The following is a 26,575-nucleotide window of genomic DNA, read 5'->3' as shown; positions in this document are numbered from 1 at the left end:
CTGCTCATTTCACTTAACATCAGTTCATGTTCATATGGGTTCAGATCTCTGAAATCATCCTGCAGGTCATTTCTTACAGGACAAGAATATTCCATAACATTCATATGCCATAATTTACTCAACCATTCTCAAATTAATGGGCATCCATTCAGTTTCCAGTTTCTAGCCACTACAAAAAGGGCTGCCACAAACATTTTTGCACATGTGAGTCCTTTTCCCTCCTTTAAGATCTCTTTGGGATATAATCCCAGTAGAAACACTCCTGGATCAAAGGGTATGTACAGTTTGATAATTTTTTTGAGTACAGTTCCAAATTGCTCTCCAGAATGGTTGGATCCATTCATAGTTCCCACCAACAATGTATTAGTGTCTCAGTTTTCCCACATCCCCTCCAACATTTGTCATTATCTTTTCCTGTCATCTTAGTCAATCTGACAGATATGTAGTGGTATCTCAAAGTTGTCTTAATTTGCATTTCTCTGATGAATAGTGATTTGGGTCATCTTTTCATATGACTAGAAATAGTTCCAATTTCTTCATCTGAAAATTTTCTGTTCATATCCTTTGACCATTTATCAATTGGAGAATGATTCGAATTCTTATAAATTTGAGTTAATTCTTTATATATTTTAGAAATGAGACCTTCATCAGAACCTTTGAATGTAAAAATGTTTTCCCAATTTATTGCTTCCATTCTAATCTTGTCTGCATTAGTTTTGTTTGTACAAAAACTTTTTAACTTAATATATTAAAAATTATCTATTTTGGATAGACCTATATGGACTGATGCTAAGTGAGATGAGCAGAACCAGGAGATCATCATACACTTCGACAACGATATTGTATGAGGATGTATTCTGATGGAAGTGGATTTCTATGACAAAGAGACCTAACTGAGTTTCAATGGATAAATGATGGACAGAAACAGCTACACCCAAAGAAAGAACACTGGGAAATGAATGTGAACTATTTGCATTTTTGATTTTCTTCCCGAGTTATTTTTACCTTCTGAATCCAATTCTCCCTGTGCAACAGGAGAACTGTTCAGTTCTGCAAATATGTATTATATCTAGGATATACTGCAACATATTTAACATATATAGGACTGCTTGCCATCTTGGGGGCGGGGGTGGAGGGAGGGAGGGGAAAAAACGAAACATAAGCGAGTGCAAGGGATAATGTTGTAAAAAATTACCCTGGCATGGATTCTGTCAATACAAAGTTATTATTAAATAAAATAAAATTTAAATTAAAAAAAATTATCTATTTTGTGATCAATAATGATCTCTAGTTTTTTGTTTGTCACAAATTCCTTCCTCTTCCACAGATCTGAGAGCTAAACTATCCTATGTTCTAATTTGTTTATAATATCATTCTTTACGTCTAGATCATGAACCCATTTCGACCTTATCTTGGCATATGATACTAGGTGTGGGTCAATGCCTAGTTTCTGCCTTACTAGTTTCCAATTTTCCCAGCAGTTTTTGTCAAATAGTGAATTCATATCCCAAAAGCTGGGGTCTTTAGGTTTGTCAAACACTAAATTACTATAGTCATTGACTATTTTGTCCTGTAAGCCTAACCTATTCCACTGATCAATTACTTTGTTTCTTAGCCATTATGAAATGGTTTTTATGATTGCTGCTTTATGATACAGTTTTATATCAGGTACAGCTAGACCACCTTCATTTGATTTTTTAAAATATTAATTCCCTTGAAATTCTTGACCTTTTTTCTTCCAGATGAGTTTTGTGGTTATTTTTTCTAGGTCAGCAAAATAGTTTCTTGGGAGTTTGATTGGTATAGCATTATATAAATAGATTAGTTTAGGTAGTATTGTCATCTTTATTATATTCGCTTGACCCATCCAAGAGCACTTTGCTCATATCATTCCTGAATTTACCTTGGCAGATAGATTCCCAAATATTTTATACTATCGACAGTTATTTTAAGTGGAATTTATCTTTGTTTCTCTTGCTGTTGGATTTTATTAGTGATGTATAAAAACTCTGATGATTTATGTGGATTTATTTTGTATCCTGCAACTTTGCTAAAGTTGTGGATTATTTCTAATAGTTTTTTAGTTGATTCTCTAGGGTTCTCTAAGTATACCATCATATCATCTGTAAAGAGTGATAATTTAGTTTCCTCATTACCTATTCTAATTCCTTTAATCTCTTTTTCTTCTCTTATTGCCAAAGCTAGCATTTCTAATACAATATTGAATAGTAATGGTGATAGTGGGCAACCTTGTTTCAACCCTGATCTTATTGGGAATAGTTCCAGTTTATCACCATTACATATGATGCTTGCTGATGCATACCTAACTTTTCTAAAATTCTATTCACTTCCTTAACTTCTTTTTTATTTTGTTGTTAGATTTATCTAGTTTTGATAAAGGGAGTTTGAGATCCCCCACTATTTCTTCTTGCACCTCACTTAATTTCTCTAGGAATCTGAATGCTGTACTATTTGGTGCTTATATTTTTAGTATTGCCATTACTTGATTATCTATAGCATTCTTTAGCAAGATGTAGTTTTCTTCCTTATCTCTTTTAATTAGATTAATTTGTGCTTTTTCTTGGTCTGAAATAAGAATTTCTATCCCTGTTGTTTTTTTGTTTTGTTTTGTTTTGTTTCATTTTGTTTTACTTCAGATGAAGCATAATGTATTCTGTTCCAGCCTTTTTACCTTTTCTTTGTATTTGTATTTCCTCTGCTTCAAAAGTGTTTCTTGTAAACATTATATTGTAGGATTCTAGCTTTTAATGTACTCTGCTATCTGTTTCCATTTCATAGGACAATTCATCCCATTCACATTTACAGCTACAGATTACTGTATTACCCACCATCCTTTTTCCTCAGGTTATACTTTTTCTCTCTCCTTTTACTTTTTCCCTCTCCACCAGTGTTTTGCTTCTGATTACCACCTTCCTCAATATGTCCTGTTTTCATTCCCCACCTCCTCTTTTAGTTCTTTCTCCTTTTATTTCTGTCCTCCCTTCTATTAGCCTTCCCCTTTCCTTCCTTCTTTCTTATAGGATGAAACAAATTTTTATACCAAACTAAGTATGTATCATATTCCCTCTTTGAGTCAAATTCAAGGAGATTAAGGTTCAAACTGCTCAAATCCCTCTTTTCTTTTCTTCTATTGCATTTTTTCCATTTCACCAAATTTATTTGTTAAGTTATTTTCTTCAGCTTCTGTGCTTCCTTTCCCAAACTGTTGGCTTCCCTCCTTAACCTTTCAGAATTTCCCTGCATAGCTCTCATTTTCACCCCATTTTTCTTCTCTTTTTTAAGATCTATTTTTGTGCCTCTTCATGTGATGTAATTTACCCCCTTCAAACACCCTTTTCTCTTCTTCCAGTACAATCCCTTTTCCATCCCGAATTTCTTTTTTATATCATCACATTACAGTTAAATTAAACCTACAGTACACCTTTGTCTCAGTATATCCCTTCTAACTGTCCTGAAAAAGATACATTTCTCAAGAGTTAAAAGTGTCAGATTCCTAGGTAGGGATGTAAACATTTTAATCTTTAAAAACATAATATTTTTTTCTTTCTTGTTTGCCTTTTGATGAGTCTAGTATTTGAAGATCAAATTTTCTGTTCAGCTCTGGACTTTTCAACAGAAATGATTGAAAATTCCCTATTTCACAGAATGTCTATCTTTTCCCCTGAAAGATAATGCTTAATTTTGCTGAGTAGTTGATTCTTGGTTGTAGTCCAAGCTCCTTTGCCTTATGGAATATCACATTCCAGGCCCTCCTTTTCGTTTTTGTAGAAGGTGCTAGGTGCTAGGCAATCCTAATTTTGCATTCTCAATATTTCAGTTGTTTCTTTCTGGCTGCTTACAATATTTTCTCCTTGATCTATAATTCTGAGATTTAGCTAAAGTATTTCTTGGAGTTTTCATTTTGGGGTCTCTTTCAGGAGATGATCTGTGAAGTCTTTCAATGACTATTTTACCTTCTAGTTCTAGGATATAAGAGAAGTTTTCCATGATGATTTTTTGCTCTTTATTCATCATGGCTTTCAGGTAGCCTAGTATTTCTTAGATTGTCTCTCCTGGATCTATTTTCCAGATCAGTTGTTTTTCCAATGAGGTATTTTACATTTTATTCTATTTTTTTTTTCATTTTCAAAATTTTTGTTTGACTGATTCTTGATGTCTCATTGAAGTCATTCACTTCCATTTCCCTAATTTTTGTTGGATTATTTTCTTCAATTAGCTTTTTTTAACCTCCTTTTGCATTTGACCAATTGTACTTTTAAAGGAATTATTTTATTCAGTGGATTTTTTTTTCTTCCATTTTGCCAATTCTATTTTTTAAAGAGTTGTTTTCTTTTTCCATTTCACCAGATTTAAGGAGTTGTTTTCAATTTCTGTGCTTCTTTTTCCAAGTTGTTGACTTGCCCCCCTAAACTTTCATAATTCTCCTGCATTCCTTCCCCCCATTTTTCTTCTATCTCTTTTTTGAGGTCTTCCAAGAAAGCCTTTTGAGCTTGAGATCAGTTCATATCTCCCTTTGAGGTTTCATTTATATGTATTTTGCCATTGTTGTCCTTTTCTGGATTTGTGTTCTGATCTTCCCTGTCTCCACAAAGCTCTCTGTAAAAAGAACTCTTTTTGTCTTTTTGCTAATTTTTAAAAGTTGAGTTCTGCTCTCCTGCACTGGACATGGAGATTGTCCCAAGCTTCTTGTTATAGAAGTATAAGGGCCTCGCCCTGATTGCACTGGGGCTGGTGGTGCTGTAGGCTTTCCTACTGTGCTGGAGTGGGCTAGTCAAATCCTGCCTTTTATGCTGGGATCCAGAGGCTCAAAATTTGTCTTCTTTATTTGTTTTAAGGTTGTCACAAGTGGTCTACTGATTCACTGGCCTTCTGTTTGCTGTACTTTGGCTAAGAGCCTCTTGCTAGATTCCCCATGTTAGACTTTCCTCACTGGGCCTCTCTGCTCAGCACCTGCACTAGGCCATGTTCCTTCCAGCCCAATTGAGACAGACTTTTCCTGAAGTCCTTCCAAGATATGTGAAGCTGGAAAATTATTACATTCTGAATGTTTGTGGGTTCTGTCACTCCAAAATCTATTTAGAGGCTTTACTTGGCATTAATTCTGAGGGAATCTGGAGAGAGCTCAGGCAATGTCCTGTCTGCTCTCCACTATCTTGGTTTCATCCTCCCAGGGTAATTCTTAGGAAAGTACTTTTGAATTTCTGACTGGAATTGAATGAGAAAAGTTGAGTTTATTACTCTTGAATCTCTTGTCCACACACCATTTAGTGCTTTTATATAATCTGTCATTAAAATGGTTAGGGATTCTATTTTCTTCTTTAATTGTCTCTTAAGATTTACTTGTTTTCAGTGTGGACAACACAAGCTTCTACGACACCAATGAATGACTCTCTAGTCTTAAGTAACCTGATGTAATCAGCAGGATTGTTGGAGTTTCATTGAAGGGCTTAATGGATAATTTGGGACACCTGTGGGGTCAGGGCTCACATGCCAGAGCTTGCCTATCAGCAGCTTCAATAATTATTATTATAATCCCTAAAGATGGCCTGAAATTGGGTTATAACCACTCATGGATCTTTGTCAAATTTGGAAGTTTCTCTTTTCCAGATAGAAAAATCAGAGAGTTTGGAAGGCTAATGTTTCTTAATTGTGACTATCTGACCAGGCTGTGCTGGTTTAGGTACAAGTCTTTCTTGAAGAGGGAAAATACCAGCTTTGGCTTATCTCACTTAAAAGAAATTAATTTCCAGTTAATTTGGGAGGAGGTTAAGATGGGGGTCCAGAGGGCAGAAGAGAAAGTGATGATAACAGAAGGAGTAGCTGAAAGGGATTGTGGAATAGGGAGCAGGCAAGACAGGACCTAGATACCCTAGGTATGTCAGACATACGCTGGCAGAAAGAACAGCTCAACATAACCAGTGTTCCATCTGGCTTGGATTTTTGTCTCCTATGGCTTAGAGCAGTGGTTCTCAAACTTTTGTTTTCAGTATCTTTATCTTATTAAAAATAATTGAAGATTTCTCCAAAGAATTTTTGTTTATCTGGATTATATTTATAGACATTTACCATATTGGAAATAAAAACTATATTTGAATTTGTAGACCTTCTAAAAGGGTTTCAGAGATCCCCAGAATTCTCTCGACAATACTTTGAGAACCACTGGCTTAGAGCTTTTCATTTATAATACTCAAAGATGCTGAATTGAGGCCAAAATAAATTATCAGCTGAATTATTGTAATTTTAAACTAAATTTGACATATCCTATTTATTCCTGGTTCACCTGGAAGCATCCTCTATTTTTTAAGTAAAAAAAATTTCCAGGGAAGTTTCCTTTGGTTTACTATTATTGGATCATATTATTCCCTTAAAGAGACTTCTCTTACAGTGTAGAGACTTACCTTAGGTCGGGAATTGAGATAGAGGGAAAGTAGCTTTCTGTAGAATAATCCTTCTGTGAGAAAATCAACTCGAGCATTCTAAGGTACTGCTTGGGGAGGCCATTCCCTGAATCAGGGTGTGCTCTTGATTTCTTGGCTGGATCATCAACTGTCACAAGTAGTTTTGTAATTGAAGAAACAAAGTTCAAACTATGTGATTTGTTAGCAAAAAATGCAATTGCAGAAAAAACTGCTCCTCTTCAATAATTACAAGGATTCAGAAGGTAAATTTACAAGAGGTTTTATAATAAAGTACAATACATATGTGCGTACACACACACACACACACACACACACACACAAATGCATAATAAAGTTACTGTCTTAAGACTTAGAGACTTTTCAGAGTTCAGGGATTCTGACTGGTAGCATACACCTGCAGTCTGCAAAACAGTTAGTACTATAACAATAAATTGTTTTCTCTAAATCAGATGACTTATAAAAAAATTAAATTTCACTCAGGAAAACAAAACTTAGCTCTAGCAACTGCACAAAATCACTGATAGCAGTATTATAAACTGGAATCAATGTCATTCTTTCAAGGACCTTCTTTTATTGACAGTCTAGTTTAAATTAGCTAGAATTAGTTTATAGTGGAGTCAGTCACCAAAGTCAACATGATTTCCTCTAGTTCTCTTGTGCAGCACTAGTGTAGGGAGAAAATATGCAGTATGATCTAAGGTTAGGATTTAGCAAGCCATTATGCTTATAGGACAAAGGATTAAAGGATTCAAGAGTAGAGGATAGTGTCAGGTTGAACTTGTTTAACAAGAGATCAATGTTGGGAAAAATGGATAGTATGGCCAGAGTATGGGTGATAGCCTGGATATTGCTGAGAGACAGAGAGATTTAAAGTCTTTTGTGATGGAGAGCAGGTTTAAAAGGCAAAAAGTTAAAAAATTAAAAGGTCATAAAGCTAAAAAAATTCCGAGTTTTTGAACTTGGAAATGAAACACTTGTGGGTGATAGTTCAGAGCAAGGCTAACTCTGTATGTGGCAAAAGTGGAATGAAGGTGCGGTGCAAGTTATGGCATTTGAATAGATTGAGAAGCCAACAAGCTAAGGGATTTGAGGCAACATCAACTTGTATACTGTAGTCCCTTAGAATAAATGTTAAAGTAGAAAGGAAGACTGAGCTAGGGAGTAAGCCCAATGATTTAAAAAATAGGGATAAAGTCTTGGATTTTAATAGATTCAATCTGTGATAAATTTAGATGGAATGAATCCCAAAGAAGAAGAGATGCTCAAAGATGGTGATGAAAGGAATATTTGCTGGGAAGTGGCAATGGAAAGCAATGAATATTCTAATTCTACTGCATGATCAGTGGATATGTGTTGGCCAGGGTAGGGCGGGGGAGTGAGTTATGAGTAAAAATAAAATCAGTACTAGAAACAGTAGCAAGGGATGTAGTATTATCATGAAGGAGCCAGGATTCAGTGACAAAAGATAATAAGAAAAGAAGTTATGATGAAAGCAAGCTATAGAGCCAGCATTTCAGAGGGCACAATGGAAGAAGTGGTCAAATCTGCAGTGAGACTGCAGGAAGCTGAGTTGATGGATAAGAATGAGACAGTGGACAGCTAAGGCTGGAAAGAAGGGTGATACTGAAGAAGAAACTTCAGAAACCGCAAAGGAGGGGATTAGTGTATGCAAATCATTAGGGAATCAATCCTTAGCAGAATAAGGGTGAGATCCACTGATGAAGTCAAGTAATTGGGAAGTTCGAGGTCAATTATTTTTTCCACAATCTTCAACTGCCCAATCAGCAATATTGCTATGAATTAGGGCAATCCTGGAAATTCTGTGACCCTAGTTTAATTGTTCTAGCAGCTAAATGACACTATATGTCAGGCTTGAAAATTTATCTTGCTGAGTCCAAATCTGGCTTTAGACACTCACTATGTGTGTAACCCTGGCCAAGTCACTTAACCCTGTTTGCCTCAGTTTCCTCATTTGTAAAATGAACTGGAAAAAGTAATGGCAAATCACTTCAGCAGTATCTTTGCCAAGAAAATCCCCCAAAGCGTCAAGAAGTTGGACACAACTGAAATGACTAAATAATAACAAAATCTCATTGTTCATTATTCTTTGAGAAGGCTAATGAAAGGAAGAAACAGGAAGTGCAGTCTGGAGATTGCAGATTTGGTTGTATTGTGTTCTTGGGTCCATATGGAACCCTATCAGGAAGGCAGAAAACAATTTTTCCTTTTCATTAACCCCAAGCAGGCCCTGGCTGCATAGTGCCAGACATTTATAAGGTGTCATTGCTAAGCAATGGGATACAAATATAAATTAATCCCTGCCTTCAAGAAGCTTATCTTCTTATTAGAAAGTAAAGAGAAATGTTTATAGGATTGGTGGATGGAGTCATAGGGGAGTAGAGGGACATAGTATTTCCAGGAACAATGACAAAAGTTGATTTGATAATGATTCCAAAATTGGCAAGTGGGGGGATAATAGAAGAAATAGGAAGTACAAAGTGGTACTGAGGCTGGTAAGATGTCTGGGGGATAAAAAGAAGGGTGACTGGAGCTGGTTTCTAGTCAGCTAAAGAACTTGGGTTACTGAGGCAACAACCAATTAGCTATCATTCACAAGGGTGGAATTTTCAGGCATAAAATAGTTAAGTCCTCCAGATTTTGATATGAAGGCATGATATAAGCCTTTAAACTAGAATGCTGGTAAGGAGACCTTGAAGTTCCAAGTTTGTCAATTTACTATGGAACTTTATCTTCATAAAATCACATTATCAGAGCCAGAAAGGGAACTCAGACATGATAATATGATTTAGAGCTAGAACGGACATTAGAAACCATTTATGTCATAGGTAAGTAGACTGGAAAGGACATCAGAAGCCATCTAATGCAACCTTTTAATTTTATGAAAGAGGAAATTGAGGAACAATGAAATGACATGACTTTCCCAAAGTCATAAAGTAGCCAAATAGTAGAACATGGATTGGAAACAGTTCCTTGGACTTCAAATGCAGTTGTTTTTCCCTACTCTACTATATAATGGTCCCTTTTGGCCTAGCTAGGTGAGTTTAACACTTCAGCAGTAACTACATAATAATAATAGAAACAGTTGAAGTCTGAGGACTTAGATTCTTAGTCCTGTTTTGCAACTGGATGAATTTAGGCAATTAATTAATCTCACTGGATTTCAGTTTTCTTATTTATATTTAGAGATTTTTTTTTCCTCCTTTGGCTCTCTAGAACAGTATCAAAGAAAAAAGATTTTAAACTAGTTGGGTGGAGAACTCTTAGATTACTATTTTATTCTGACATAAATTTCTTTGTAGATAAACCAGAGATCTTGGGGGCATGTTTAAGGCTTTAATCTCTAGTATAGACATAGGGGTCAAAAAAGACATTTCCAAATTCAAGGTAGGGGAGCTATGCAAGATGGTGGCCAGTGAATTGTCAGTCATCTCTTATTTGGTCAGGCTTGAACCACCATACTAAAGATCCAGCAAGGCAGAAATCTTTTACTCAGCAAGAAGCAAACCTAGCAGAGAAACCTCCATAAGCAGCAATGAGCAGGTACAATAGAAATACCACTGTACCTGGCAAGCACCTGGCAAAAGAGAACAAAGTGCTCAGACCCAGAGAAGCTACCTCCGCAAAGAATAGGCTTACTTTGAGAGCAATGCAAAGACTTCCTCCTGTGGTATCAGAGATGAGTTTCTTTTTGACATATTACCTACGTGTGACTCCTAGGTACACTTGCTCTCCCTAGCGATTCCAAGGATGTTTGTCGGAGAGTGTTCATAGAGGAATGTTTAGGTGAAAATCTAATTAGGCTACTTCATTAAATTCCTTTGCCTTGGGTTGATTGTATTCTTTGGCTGACTAGAGCCAGGAAAACAATAAAGAATCGTGAGAGTTGGTAAGCTATCATTTTAAGTGAATGTGTATCCAAAAACCACCTTGAACCTAAGGTAACTATTCTGGAAACCTCATGTATAAGAGAAGTATACCACAAGCTCTAATTCATATAAAACCCATACATCTATGGCTTCATTTAAACTGTAATGCCGGAGAAACTGAGACAGGAGAGAGATTAGAGAGTTTTTAATATTTTATTAATGGGAGAGTATAATTGATTGGACAGGACTCTAGTCTTAAATTATCCAGTAAGACAGAGATAAGTATACTGGGACCAAGGGATCCATGTTGGTCCCAGAGCTGGAGGAGATTGTCATCTCAAAGAATCCAGTGTCCAGCCTCCAGCCTCCAGCTGTGAATGGGAGAACCCCAACTTCTTAAATACCTTTTCTCTAAATAAAGAAAGGGCTAAGAAGCACAGGAAAACTTCTGTCAGGATAGGGGAGGCCATAAATCCTAAAAACCCAGAGACAGGATGTTTGAATACACAGAAATAAAGATATCAGTGAGGTATCTTGGAATATTTTAGAGGGATATTGTAAATTCTTGAGGACAGAAAAGAATCAAGAGGTCTACTCTCTTGTTTATCTAGTTAACATTTTATAACCTTAGAGCAAGTAGTCCTCAGTCTTAATGGCCCAGAGCGGAAGTTTTACAGCTTAGGGGATTGAGACAGAACAGTTAAAGAAACTGAGATAAGGGAAACTAGTGCAGGGAAACTGAGTCAGGATAGTTAAAGAGAACTGTGGCATAACAAAACATTCAAGGGGCCAGAAAATACCACTTTTAGAATGGGGATCTATAAGAAAGAACAGGAATAGAGTTAGAGAATAGGTCAGAGAAACACCCAGTTTCCCATCTAAACCCAAATGAGGACATTTAGCCCCATGGAATCATTCAAGTATAGAGTATTGAGAAAGAGACTTTATCCTGATGGTATTTCTTCCTGATGGTTAGATATGCCTTCAGAACTATTTTCATAATATTAGGATATTGCTTTTGGCAGGAAAAATTGAAAATCCTTTCCATCAATAATGTTTGCTTTTGGGGCAGCTAGGTAGTGCAGTGTATAGAGCACCAGCCCTGAAGTCAGGAGGACCTGAGTTCAAATCTGGTCTCAGACACTTATAACTTCCTAGCTGTGTGGCCCTGGGCAGGTCACTTAACCCCAACTGCCTCAGCAAAAAGAAAAGAAAAAAAAAATGTTTGCTTTTCCCAAAAGAAATGTTTGTCCTTTATTCCTTTCAAATAATTCTTCCTTTAACAAATCTTGCATCTTTAAAATGTAGATAAGGCTCACCACCAAAAGCACTGACACATCATATTTATTGTTCTTGGTTTTATTGTTGATTAGCATAGGGAAAATGTCTGAGTAACTGGAAGAACAGAGAAAAAAGTGCCCTTAAATCATTGCTTTTTTTGAAGGGGATAGAGAATCCTCTATTCTTTTCAATTCTCCATTGAAGAAGTTGCTAAAGGTCTGCCAAGAATTAGCTTCTCACATGATGTAAAAGCTATTTTTCATTCTCCTTCCAAAATACTTGAGGACTCTCTTCAATTTGGTTAAATCAAGTCCTTAAGACATATTTTGATGGAAGTGGATTTCTTTGACAAAGAGACCTGAGTTTCAATTGATAAATGACGGACAGAAGCAGCTACACCCAAAGAAAGAACACTGGGAAACGAATGTGAACTATCTGCATTTTTGTTTTTCTTCCCAGGTTATTTATACCTTCTGAATCCAATTCTCCCTGTGCAACAAGAGAACTGTTCGGTTCTGCAAACATATATTGTATCTAGGATATACTGCAACATATCCAACATATAAAGGACTGCTTGCCATCTAGGGGAGGGGGTGGAGGGAGGGAGGGGAAAAATCGGAACAGAAATGAGTGCAAGGGATAATGTTGTAAAAAAATTACCCTGGCATGGATTCTGTCAATATAAAGTAATTATTAAATAAAAATAAAAAAAAAATCAAGTCCTTAACTTGGCATTTCTGAACTTTGTTGCTATTTTAAATTGATAACCATTTTAATATTACTGAGCTAACCACATAAAACAATATGAATAGAGTTCTATTCATATTGTTTTATGCATGTAAAACTATCATTCCAAGAATAGGTCTATGGGCTTCATTGCACTGCCAAAAGGATCAATGGAACAAAACAAGAACCTCAGGGTTAGAAAAGACTTCTGATCTGAATTGAGGAAGTAGAAGCAGATCTCTCAGGAGGAACCATGATAGGAATATTCTTTGTTCATCCAATATTAGATTTTGGAAATCGAGTTATAACTGGGTTTCAAAAACATGTTATACTGCTCACCTATATTTTTAAAAATGCACTTTGCTGAAGAACTGAAGATAAGGTACTTTGAAGAATAAGCTTGACATTCCCAAAGGTTAGTGAAGGGGACAATTTTATATAAATATCTGATGGGAGGGAGAAGACCTTATCTAAGAGTGGAAAATGACTTTCTTAGATTTAGGATAGGTTCAGTGGGGCAGAAAAAAGAAAAAAAAACATTTTTTTTTCAGTATTGTCCATCATTTACAAAGCACTTTATAAATATTATCTCATTTGATCTTCTCAACCCTGTGAGATAGATGCTGTTATTATCCCCATTTTACAGTTACAGAAACTGAAGCAGAGTTTATGACTTGCCCAGAGTCACAATTCTAGTAAGTGTCTGAAGATGGATTTGAACTCAGGTCTTCCTGACTTGACTCAGTGCTCTATCCTTTGCATCACTTAGTTGTCTTAGTATTCAGATTTATGCATACCGGCAGTGATTAGAATCTCTTTTTAGCTTTTAGTAAGACAAGTCCTCTTGCAAAGAGATTGAGAAAGACTGCCTCATTAAACATCAATGAACAGTGCTTCTTGAAAGTATTAATGAACCCTCTAGGAATATAATTCACACAACAAGTACCCCAACAAGGCTACTCAAGGTTTGAGATATTCAGTGAGCCTGCCTCCATTCAAAAGAACAGTTTACAAGTTCTCACCAGTCACCTAGAGGCACAACATTTTGGAAAAACAGAAACAGTTAATGAGATACCATAGTTAGAAAAGTGTTATAAAGTATTTCCTCCAATGAATCTGGAACAGAAAAATACTCTCCTACAAATGCACACATCTTCATTTAAAGAAAAAGTAGGATGCACAAGTGGCCTGAGAAACTAATGTAAAGGACCAGTTCATACCTCTGAGACTGCAGTACTACCAATATCTTCTGATGATGACATTGCACCATAAGACTTCCTCTTTGAGTCCAGCAAGGCTCCTAGTCCTAATGTCCATGTTGGTCCCAGCTCCTCAATTTACCTTTATATTTCTTCTCCTAATTTCAGTCAAACTACTATAAAAAAGTAGGAGTATGGCCCACAAAACTTTAACCTCTGCAATAATTTCAGCAGTTTCTGGTTTTGGAAGTTTGATAAATTTTCTTATTTTGTGTATAAAGTTATGCGTTTTAGGGTCTTAGCATTTTGTAACTTCAAGTGTTCTCTGTAATGGGCTGAGGCTTGAGTTGATGCACTGAGGTCCCAAGCACATGAAGCTAAATAGTAATTGGATCATACTCTATTAATATATAAGCTTGGAGAAAGAATGGCCCCACCCAATCTTTGTGCAAGTCCTGATGTGTTGTATAGGAAATGACGATTCTGGTGGGTGGAGGCAGGGGAGTGAAAAAGGAAGGGGAGGAGAGCTCAGCTCGCTCGCGCTCTCTCTCTGCTAGCTGGCTTCCTGTTGCAGCTGCCCATATTGCTATCGCAATCTTTTTTCACCTCTTCACTTCAATAAAGACTGAACATTTTCCCCTTAACCTGAGTTCCTGACTCCAGCTGATTTTAAATATGCGGTCATTACAATTCTCCTTCCTCACACATGCTTACATTTATACCTCATTATATTAAGTAAGGACTTAACAGGATCTTAGTATATCCCTTTCACTTATGCTATGAATTTATCATTGTATTTGTAGAATCCCAAGGTGGGAAATGAACAGAAAATGAACAATTCTAAAAAGCTCTTAATCGTTTACTTGAAAAAATAATCTAAGGTCATTTTCCCAACACTGGCCAATATTTGGTATGCGTCCTATAAATGTGAATTGTCCATTGTTTTTTTCCTTTTACCTCTGAAAACAGTTGAAGTCTCTCCCTCTTTTTCCCCCTTCCTTTAAAAAAATGCTCAACATCAATTAAAATGAGCATTTCCATATAAAAGACAGAACAGAAAGAAAATTGTGCATAATCTCTATTGTTGGAGTTCAAAGAAATGTGGTGAGTTAAAATGTTGGAGTTCTTGTTCTTCTCAAAACATAGCCGGTTTAGCTTAGAGCCCTCCGAATATCTCCAAATCCAAAGGTTCTGTCCTTTAGCCTCTGCCTCTGCTTTCTTCAGCCTCCAACCAGCACAGAGATGGAATGAATCTCTTATCTCCTTCACTTGGGGCTCGGCTAGCTTTCTGGTGAGTCTTTCAGACCAGCTTGATCTCAGTGGGGGAAGTGCAGGAGCCCAGCCACCAACTCCTCTCCAATGCAGCTGAACTTTCTTCTGCGACCAGCCAGCCAAGTGGAATATATTCTGCCTTGCCTCGGAGAGAGGGCTTCTGGCGTAATTCTGCTGAAATCTCGACTTGTAGCTTCTTCACTCTGAAAAACTTCTTTGACTGGCCCATTGAAGCTCTATTTATGCTCCTTCAAGAGAGGGATTGTGGGTTTTCTCCCATAGTGCTCTCTGGCCCAAAGAGCTTCAAGGGAGGTGTGAACTCATAAAGTTACAAAGTTTACTTTGTGAAACTCCCATACTTGTGAACTCCAGTGAGTAAAGGTGTGAACACAAGCCTTGTATTAATTAGTTCTACTTAGTACCTTGTTTCAGGTTCTGCCCAAAACATCTTCTTGTAAGATTAGATCAACTCTAATTAGTTAGCAGTTTGTAAAGATTCCAACACTCTATTATGTGCAGCTTGCATTTTCTTTTTAAGTATATAATAAATTCAACTATGTGTTCAAAACTATCCCGTTTATTATTTCTTCTGGACTTCTGTTCTCTTCAGTGTATTTCAAAAATGTGTTTCAATGGCCCTTCCTACCTTCCTTCCTTTCCTCCTTCCTTTCCTTCCAAGCAGCCAGGTGGCACAGTAGGTAAACACTGGGCTGAGTCAGGAAGTCATGAGTTTAAATATATTTTCAGATATTTACTGAAATTTATGTGACTCTGCTCAAGTCATCTGTAAAGAGAGAATAATAATAGCATCTACCTCCCAGGATTGTTGTTAAGATCAAATGAGAGCATTATAAAATGCTTTAGCACAATACCTAGAGCATAGTAAATGTTATGCAAAAGTTTATTATTTCTAGCTTCCTTTACCCACTCCATCCCACCTTCAAATAGAGAGAGGAAAAACGTAATGTTGTAATATTCTAATTTTGTAAGTTGTGAAATGTAAAATATTGTAATAAATACTCATGGTATCCTGATAAAAACAAATCCTTATGGTGGCTCTGTCTAAAAATGTGTTTCATTCTACAATTTGAATCCATTCTCTCTCTGTCAGGAAGTGGGTAATATGCTTCATTTGTCCTTGGGATCACAGCTGGTCATTACCATTGATCAGAATCCTCAAGTCTTTCAAAATTGTTTCTTTTTACATTGTTGTTACTGTACAAATTGTGAGGCTTACTTCACTTTGTATCAGTTCACACAAACCTTCCTAGGTTGCCAGGAAATCATCCTTTTCATCATTTCTTACAATACAATACTACTTCATTACAGACGATTTGTTTATCCATTCCCATGATAGACTCTCCTTTAGCTTCCACTTCTTTGACATCACAGAAAAAATTGCTATGAATGTATTACTACAGTCATATTATCTGGCACACATTTACGCCTCCTGAGATGGCATTTCATCACGCAAAGGGAGGTGCTTCTGGAAGAAGCATGAAGTGTAAGTGAAATGTCCTGAAGAGAATACAACACGTGAAGACATTTAGTGATTGGCTATAGTACACTAACCATATGGTAAAGATGGTGTTCTTTGATTACCTCTCCAATTTTTCCCAAAAAGTCTATCAGCCTCTGCCTTTTTGTTCCCCCATGTTCTTGGGGAAGCATATTGAGTGGAGAAGGGGGTATAGTACAACTTTGTGAGTTCAAAAGGGCCAGAAGGATTCTTTAAATGCCATCCTCCAGGTCTCACAGTTAATGTAGTAATATTTACTAACTGAAGAGCAAGAAGTAACTTTTAGGAGTTTTCTTAAGAACTCTAGCTTAGCATTTGCTGAAATACAAGTTCATCAGGAAATCATGAGATATCCAGAAATGAACTTGTTAAAGCTAAATTTTGAGTTTATTTCCTCAGAAATTTTTTGGTAGTATACAGGAGAGTATGTTCCAATAGTTGGGCTAGGGGAAGGGATACAGTTGTATATTTGTTTTGCATATATCATTGAAGAAAATAGCTTTTTGCAAAGAATAATCAGTATTAAGTGATTAGATGGAATTTTTGTGATAGTTGTACCAAACAGTGGTAAAACACAAACAGTTGGGGTTTAAGCCAATACTAGAGAAAAAACATATTGTCAAAACACTCAGAACTTGAGAATATTGAGGGGGTGATGTAGAGAGTGACTCTGAGCTGGGTTAGCGCATACATGCTATAAATAATGTTGTACTCTTACTTTGATCTCTTTGGTATATAAGCCTAGTGGTGCTATATAGCTTGGCATATACATACTTAAATGACATTTTGGGCATAGGTCTAAATTGCTTTCCAGAATGATAGAACTAGTTCTACCAACAGTGTTTTAATGTGCTATATCCTGCCTCCATCCCCAGATCTTTCTAACAACTGTCATTTTCTTTTATCACCTTTGGCAATATAACATATATGAGGCAGAATCTGAGTTGCTTTAATTTGCATTTCTCTAATTATTAGTAATTCAAAACTTTATATTTTATGTAATATATTTGCATATATTACATAATATATTTATAAATATATATGTTATATCTTTATATAACATCACATGTTGTATTCTCTTCAGGACATTTCACTTACACTTCATGCTTCTTCCAGAAGCACCTCCCTTTGCATGATGAAAAGCCATCTCAAGAGGCGTAAATGTGTGCCAGATAATATGTGTGTAGTTATACATTCATAGCAACTTTTTCTGTGATGTCAAAGAAGTGGAAGCTAAAGGAAAGTCTATCATGGGAATAGATAAACCTAAATATATTTTGTGTATAGATATGTGTGTGTGTGTGTGTGTGTGTGTGTGTGTGTGTGTGTGTGTGTGTATATATATATATCATAGCTTGGATTTTCTCATATTTTACCATTTAATTGAGGAATGACTCTTGTTCTCATAAATTTGAATCAGTTCCTTAAATCTTGGATATGAGACTTTTATCAGGAAAAGTTGATGCAAAGATATTTTCCCAGGTACCTTTTTCCCTTCTAATTTTAACTGCATTGGTTTATTTGTGCCAAACCTTTAAATTTTATATAATTGGAATGTTCATTTAGCTCGTGTTATCCTATCACTCTTTTAGTAAAATGAAGTCTCTCCCCATTCATAAGTCAAAAAGGTATTTTCTTCCTTGTTCCTCTTATTGCTTTTTAATGCTACCTTTTATATCTAAATCATATATGTATTTGGAGTTTATCTTGATATACAATGTGAGGTGTTGACCTATACTTTACTTCTGCCAATTGTTTTCCAATTTGTCCAACAGTTTTTGTTGAATGGTAAGTCCTTACCTCAAAAGGTGGGTCTACAGTTTCATGAAACATACGTCTATATATTGTATGCCTAATCTGTTGTATTGATTTTACAATGCACAAAGTTTTGATGATTACTACTTTGTGGCATTGTAGTTTCCCACCCAGAAACTACTATTACCAGTCACACCTAATTCCCAGGCCCTTAGAAGACTCTCTGGCCACTGTCTCGCACAGTGCTTCTTTAATAATCATACCTCAGTCAGAGGTCTTCAGAGACATTTGGCCACTGCCTCTCCGAGCATTGGTTCTATGTTTAACAGAGCACCCAAGGACATTGGCATGCGAGCTCAAGACTTTTTCCACGTGTTTACATCCTGCCCTCACTGACCTCCTGCTCACTCCTGGTGAACTCCTGACGAACTCCTAGTAAACTCCTAATAAAACTCCACCCATTTCCTGGTCCCCACACCTTATATAGGATCTATGAGGTCACACGGACAGCCAATTAGAGAAGGAGACTCCTCCCGTTGATGACACAGATCTCAATGCAATCAGAGATTCTGCTCACGAGGCTGTCCATACTGTCATAGAAAACCACATCCGGGATCTCAGGCTTCAAGGCCTTTGTACTTCCTGATTGCACTGTCCATGCTTCCTCTTTGGACTCTTACATGGCATAATTTGAGATTTGGAACTGTTTGGCCTCCATCCTTCACTTTTTCATTCTTTCTCTTGGGATTCTTGCCCTTTTAATTTTCCAGATGAAATGATGAATTTTATTATTTTTTTCCTACTTCTGAAATCTTTTAGTAGCTTGACTGGTATGCCACTGAATAGGTAAAGTAATTTAGGTACAATTATTATGACAATAAAATATCAGTATGGCCTAACCATATTCATTTCATAGTTTTCCAAATATTTGGTTTTGTTTTTTATTTCTGTCAATAGTGTTTTATAGTGGAATTCATGGAATCTACAAATTCCCAGATATTTTATTCATCCTGTAAGTTAATGGATAGAGTGTTGGATGTGAAGTAGGAAGATTCATATTCTCTGAGTTCAAATTCAGCCTCAGACACTAGCTGTGTGAGCCTGGGAAAGTCATTCTAGCCTTTATTTATAAAATGAGCAGGAGAAGGAAATGTCAAACTGTTATGGGCCAGAACTCTGTACTTGAAACAAGGATTCTTACAAGATACTAACTCAGTGGAATTGATAAGACAGTGGTTATCCAGTTTAGCATGGTGGTTAATGGTTCTCTAGTTCAGTATGATTTATTTAATCTCACAACAAATAATAGTATCCCTAGTGATATAATAATAGGTTTATACTTAGTATACTGTAAATGATCTAATTATAATAGAGCATGTAAACTGGGACAAACTCAGCCAGATTCAGACTCAGAGACACATTCATTCTATCCCCCACCTTTGTGGTGGTTGGAGGTTGGAGCACAAGTCCTCACTGTGTGTGGCTGGCCTGCCACATTTCTCCACTGAGACCAAGTTAGCCCAGGCCCCAGGCAAAGAGACAATAAAGAATTTGGACTTTAACACCTGGCTATTCTTGTGGTGATTACTAAGCTGAAATGAAGGCTGGTCCAGAGACTTCCAGAAAACCAACCACTAAATCAAACCACTCCAGTATCTATGCCAAGAAAACTCCAAATGGAGTCACAAAGAGTTAGACATGACTGAAAAATGACTGAACAATTTAAAAAAATTATTTTAAATAGAATTCCTCTAGCTTTTTCTGTCAGATATTGTTGATAATATTTTAAAATGCTGATTACTTGTATGGACATATTTTAAATCTTGCAACCTTACTGAAATTATTCCCATTATGGGAATTTAGGTGGCACAGTGGATAGTGACAATTCTGAAATCAGAAAGACTCATCTCCCTGAGTTTAAATCTGGCCTCAGATACTTATTAGGTGTGTAACACTGGGCAAATCACTTAACCCTGTTAGCCTCAGTTCCTCATCTAGAGAAAGAAATGACAAACAACTTTTGTATTTCTGCCAAGAAAATCCCAGATGAGATCACGAAGAGTCAATTGAAAAATGATTAAACTGGACACAGACATCATCTACTATGCTCATTTTCTTGACTTCCTTGTCATCATGTAATAGTGAACATTTTCAGAGCTTCAGAGTTTCAGAAACCCTTTCTTTTTTCCCTGATCTTATTAGAAAAGCCTCTGTTCTTTTTCTATTACATATAATATTGTCCCTTGGTTTCAAATAGATATTACTTTCCCTCTTAAATGAAAGTCTATTTATTCTTATAATTTCTAATTTTTGTAAGAGAAACAAGTGTTGGATTATTTTCAATAGTTTTTTCAGCACTTCTTGAGATAATAACATGATTCTTTTTATTATAGTCTATTATACTTATAATTTTTCTTACAGAGAAGTAAGTGAGGAAGTCTATGTGCACAGAGCAACTAACAACTTGCAATGATAGTTCTTGGTGGCTTTGATACTTCCAGAAACAATATATAGCACAAAAAACTACTTTTCTGTCAGCTTCTCCCTTTTTGGTTCTCATTGCTCTCCTGCTGAGCAAAACCACTTCTGTTCTCAAGTAGAAGCAGTGACAAGCCTAGCTAGATATACTAAACAGAGTACTGATAAAGTGTTATACTTTTTAACAACAACAAAAATCAACATTATATTTGTTCAAGTACATTGGCAGATCAATTAAGGAAGAGAACTGAAAAATTCAGATTAATTCTCTGGGCAATGCAGACAAGCCTAGCCATTTCTTCATACAACAGGATTTGCTTTTTCCAATCAGCTTCTAGCAAAATAGAGTTTCTTCTCCAGTAAGAATTTCTCATTGGAAAAATACTTGCAAAGTCAAACTTTGTCTTTTTGTTTCTTACTCTCAAACTGCAGGAGGAAAGAGAAGGCAGTTTACTCCCTATCTATTCATACCTATACAATCTCAGGCTGTAGATGGCACTAGAGAGCAGTAAATAAGTTCAGTGAGCTTCAGCAGTGAGCTTCATCTCTTATGATCATCACAGCATCTCTCTCAGCTAGCGCAGACTTAGTCTAGCCAGTCTCTCTTCCAGTTATCATGGCTCCCCCCAAAATCTGCAAAGCCTTTCTGTTCAGCTCAGATCAGTGCCTGTATTTTAATTTCCTTTTCTTGTAAATCTACTGGGCTTTATGCCCTCATTGACTTCTGTGCTTCTGCTCTCTTGTCTTTTTCTCTTTTTCTAGAGTTGTTCTCTGCCTTCTATCTTCTCTCTGGCTTACTTTATTATCCAGTGCCTCAAATCAGAGCTACTTCAGGATTAGTGACTTACTTTCTAAGGGATGTATCCTTTGACAGGCAGGAGTCCAACAATTCTCACATAATCTTTCCACTCATCCCCAAAACAGTTATTCGATTTGTTATTGTTAAAAAGAATAACACTTTATCAGTACCTTGTTTAACATATGTAGCTAGACTTGATTTTAATTCATTGGTTTATAGTATTAGGAAAAGACAGGAAATGTAGTTTTATTTTGGGAAGTGATTAAAGCAATCCTGTGTTAATTGGTCACTGGAAAAGGAAAGGAAGTTAGGTGAGTGTTTAGTAACTTTAGTCACCAAAGTAACTTTTCTGATGTGGTTTAGGAATTGGGAGATGGGAAGGGAATTCTCACAGCCTTGCTGTAAATCCATAAAAATACTCAGTTGGCTGGTTCTTTTTTTCTTTTCTTCCTTGTAGTTCAAGTGCAGAAGCAAGGATAAAAGACAAAGAAGTTATTTCAAACAGGCTTCAAGGAGCAGAGAAAGTTCATGTAGAACAAACATAGTGGGGAATTCTGGTTGAAAATAGTTTCATGAAGAATCACAGTTTTCCCAGAAAAACTTCAACAAATAGCCGAAAATAAATTACCCAAAGACCAATGACAAATAAATGTGAAAAGCTTAAAAAGTAAGCTCCTTCATTCAATCCAAAACTGTACAAACAAGTAGCCAGAAGATGGTAGATGTAGGAGTTTGGACCTGGCACTTCATGTTCATGATTGGAATGAAATGAGACATTCCTAGTTCATCTAACAGTTAATGAAAGGAAATTTACTTATCTCTTTCAGGAAAAAAATGTTCAAGTGGAGAACGGATATTCGTTGGGGTTATAGACATGATTGAGCAAAGCACAGCATTACGCATTACCCATGTCCTGGTAATGAAGAAGGAAACTACATAAATGACCTAAGCATTAGTGCCCTGAACCAATTAAATCTGTAGAACAGTTTCATTATATTTTAAAGAAAAACTAGCCTAACCTACATGATGTGAAACTTTTGGGTATTACTCTCAAAACTGGTAGAATCTGGTAAATGGTCAAATCAGGGAAATCAGCAATAGCTCAGGAAAATGTAGAAGAGGTCAGAGGTCAGAAAAAGAGTCATGCTAGGAAAACTGTTATGTGTCTTCGACATATATATATATATATATATATATATATATATATATATACACACACACACACATACATATATACATACACATATCTGTATAAACACACATGCATATATGCGCACACACATTCATTATGTAGAGAATTCATTATGCTTTAGATGATGATACTCAGTTGGCTGGTTCTTTTGCTTTTTTTTTGTTTCTTACTCTCAAACTGCAGGAGGAAAGAGAAGGCAGTTTACTCCCTACCTATTCATACCTACACATTCTCAGGCTGTAGATGGCACTAGAGAGTTTTTTGAGAGATCAAAAGAAAAACTGTGAGCATAATGATATTAGATAAGGTAACAGTAAAAATAGAAATGGTTTTTAAAAAGATAAGCAGAGAAACTAGGCATCATAGATAATAAAATAATATCAATACTCAATATTACATGTGTATAAATAACATAATATCCAAGTTGAAAAATCAACCAAACTGCAAGAAGAAATAAAGATTTAGATATAGACAAGTCTAATAAAAAAAATAAATAGGAAAGAAGCTAAGAGCTTGAATAGAATTTTATAAAAGTTAGATAATAGACCCCAGCTAAATTTTTATCAGAAATACAGAGAGATGGAACATCATGTGTATGGAATAGCAAGTAAGCCATCAGAAACAAGAGGGAGGGTAGGAATAAAGCATGATAAGACTAGGAAGATGGGAAAAGACTGGATTGTGAAGAATCTTAAATAGCAAACAAAGGACTTTATGACTGATCCTAGAGATAAGAGGAAGTGCGTGGAACATAGAACTATGCTTTGAGAAAATTCATTTGGATGGGAATGAGAAGATACCAGTCAGGAAAGCTAATTGGAAGGATACTGCAATAGACCAGCTGAGAGAAAGAGAGGCACTGTGGTGATTAAAATTATCTCACCTATATTAAAAGAGACCAAGGCAGAATTCTGATCCAAGAGAACTTTATAAAAGGGTCCATGATGTCCTCTAATGAAGTAGACCTCAGATAGTTCACACAATCCAAGATATCTCCTCCTTCCAGGACCCTATTTTTATAGGACTATATGTCCAATCATTCTGGAATACCTATACCAAAGACAGAATAATTCCACTGATTGACATATGATACATAAGCTAAAATAAGCAATATGTCACCAGGGTTACAAGTTGGAGATGAACAGGTTTCTCCTTAGGTTAGGCATGAAGAAATGGTACAGCTATCACAGTGAGTGACCTAAGTGGTCATAAAATGATCCTGCCTCCAATAGAATGTCAGCTCTTTGAGACAGGAGACTTTCTTTTAAATTTTCATTCCCAGGTCGTAACAGAATGGCTGGCACATAGTATTGCTTTAATAAATGCTTTTTTGAATGAATTCTGAATTTTTAAATGAAGCTGAGAAAATCAATGGTCAAATATTTGGTAAACAAAAAGAATTTATCTTCTCCTTTAATCACCTTTTCTCAATTTTTCTTCTTCTCTCCTTTTCCTAATTTCTATTCAGCTACACTTCTATTAATAGAACTCTCTTTAACAACTTCTGGGTAACAAACTTACTCCAATGACATTTAAGCTACTGGATGTAAAAGCTGAAAGGCCCTAGTTCAAACTATCACTACTATCACTTTTGACCACCATCTCCCCACCATGATGTAGACAGACCAAGACCTTGTACCCAAGAGTCATGAAAATAACTTCTTTCAGCCAAGTGTCCATAGCCATCATACGGGGAAGCAATTCATATAGAGATACAGCCTGGCTATTCTTCCTGCTGATGTTACATCAGATCTTTTGAAGATTTAAAATACAAAGTTTTTGTCACCAAAGTCCTTGTCATTTTCAAATGGTTTAACATCAGTAATTAATATATAATTTTATCGGTGGAAATTGCATTAAAGAAGAGTTATTAACCATCTGTTTTGCTATGGCATCTTAAGGACCATGGGTCTTTCCATCTGACTTGTAGCTAGAAATGCTTAACATGGCTATCAGGTATCCATGGTCTCTGGTCCTTTTTTACTCTATTCTCTCATTGCTAGTATTTATTCTTTTTCATGTAAAGAAAACCTAATGTAATGGCTGCTCATCCTAACTGTGAGATTAATACAGGTATGAGTAGAAGTTTGGCTTACAACTAATTGGTTTAAGATTGGACAAGGAGTTTCATAAAGTTAGATATTGTTACCTTGTTTATTTATTTAACATATATGTGCAGAGTACAATATACAAAATTCTGTGTTGGATGAATCAAAACCCAAAATTCAGGTTGTTAGGAAATATCAACAATCTCAAATATGCCTATGATATCACTCTGATTGTCAAAAAGTGGAGGACTAAGAAGCCTCCTGAAGTGAAAGAGAAGAGTTTAAAAGCTGGCTTGAAGCTTAACATTAAAAAACCTCAAACTATTTCTCAAAATGAGAAGTAGGACAGATTGGAAAAGACCCTGATGTTGAGAGAAAAAGAAGGGGGAAGCATAATGTCCCGGATACAATGAACATGAATTTGGACAGACTTTGAGAGAGAGTGGAAAACAGCAGGACCTGATGTACCATATTATCTGTGGGGTCATGAAGAGTCAACTGAACAACAACAAAAGAAGTCTGGGGAAGGGAATGTGAATCTTGGTAAAAAGTAAAAAAAAAAAAAATTGAGACATATCTCACTTTAGTGTGGGGCACAGAAAGATGAGGAAGGTAGTAAATTCCTAGGGGAAACCACAAATACTTCGGAGGCAATCCATAATGGTCCTCAATAGTCAATTCAAGTTGATAAATAGGATTTTAGAGGAAGCTAGATGGCACAATGGATAGAGCACCAGCCCTGAAATCAGCAGGACCTGAGTTCAATTCTGGTCTCAGACACTTAATACTGGCTGTGTGACCCTGGGCAAGTCACTTAACCCCAAATGCCTCAGCAAAAAGCAAAAAACAAAACAACAACAACAACAAAAAATCCAGGATTTTAAGTGTAGGGAAATTAATAATATAAAATGAATAAAAATCTCATAAACATGAAAAATAATGCCCTTAATGCAAAAGTGAACTAAAGATCCTTAAAAAGGAGGAAAGGTTCATTATCATGTAAACCACACAGGCTTCTTTTCTAGGCCTTTACACTAGTACACATTATTAACTATACTAATACACATAGCATTATGTGTACACATAATGTCTTCCATTTATGATTTCCTAACATTATTATCTATAATGTCCCCAAATGTGGGAACAACTATAGTTACCTCAGCTTATATGTAGTTAAGGATTTATATGAGAGAAACTTCCCTATCCCAAATATAAATTAGCACCGTAATAACAGCAAATCTTCTACTTCCAATATAGAAAAAAAATATGGTTCCTTTCTTCCTTTGCTCTCCACTTAAAACATCCAAGTTAGCTACATATTCGATACCTCCAACCCATAAATTGAAATATACAATAGCAAAACTTATTTTATAGTATAATGCAGATACTTACCTTTGTCTGAATTAACTGATGGCCACTTGGTAGGCTATAGGGCCATATATTGAGCCAGTATTCTGTCTTTCTGCATCATACCATCTCCTCCATGATAGCATTCTCGTAACTTCTGGGTATTTCTTGAATTGAATTACCCCTGAGTTAAGATAGACAAGAAAAGGTAATGGTCCCTGTGCTCTGTGGGAATGGAAAAGCCCCTGTTCATATTTTCAGGTGCAATTCCAATGACTTTTTAAATAAATAGGTATAAGGAATATATGATCTTCTGACTGGAGTTACTGTCTCCTTGGTAAGTTCAAATGAAGATGATGCTTTCCAAAGCTGCACTTTGATCAGCATGAAGCGTTGATGGTCAGATTTCCAATGACTTTGGTGCCCTCTGCTGGAAGTAGTAAGATTATGCCATCACTGTCCCTCAATCTTTTATAGTTTCAGCTCCTGCCTTTTTCCAAGTGAGGGAGTAGCAGTCGATTTCCTGATTTTAATGTTGAAAGGTTGCAGATGTTTTTGTTAGTCCTGAGAAGAACAACTCCTAATCACAAAGAAAAGTAGGACTGATTCCCAACACTTTTTTGTGATGCATA

General features: G+C 36.1%; 1 protein-coding gene across 1 annotated transcript in view; it reads right to left on the bottom strand.

The window, feature by feature from the left end:
- The window catches only part of CCDC42 (coiled-coil domain containing 42), a 58,798-nt gene extending 32,536 nt beyond the window's left edge, over window positions 1-26,262 (bottom strand). The window contains exon 1 of the mRNA XM_051995715.1: window positions 25,989-26,262. The gene's annotated coding sequence lies outside the window, so the exon portion shown is untranslated. The remainder of the gene's footprint in view (window positions 1-25,988) is intronic.
- Window positions 26,263-26,575: the final 313 nt, after the last annotated feature.

Source organism: Antechinus flavipes, chromosome 4, assembly GCF_016432865.1.
Source record: "Antechinus flavipes isolate AdamAnt ecotype Samford, QLD, Australia chromosome 4, AdamAnt_v2, whole genome shotgun sequence".
NCBI classification, from domain to species: Eukaryota; Metazoa; Chordata; class Mammalia; order Dasyuromorphia; family Dasyuridae; genus Antechinus; species Antechinus flavipes.
The sequence above is the reverse complement of the archived record's forward strand: the minus strand, read 5'-3'. Positions and strand labels throughout refer to the sequence as shown.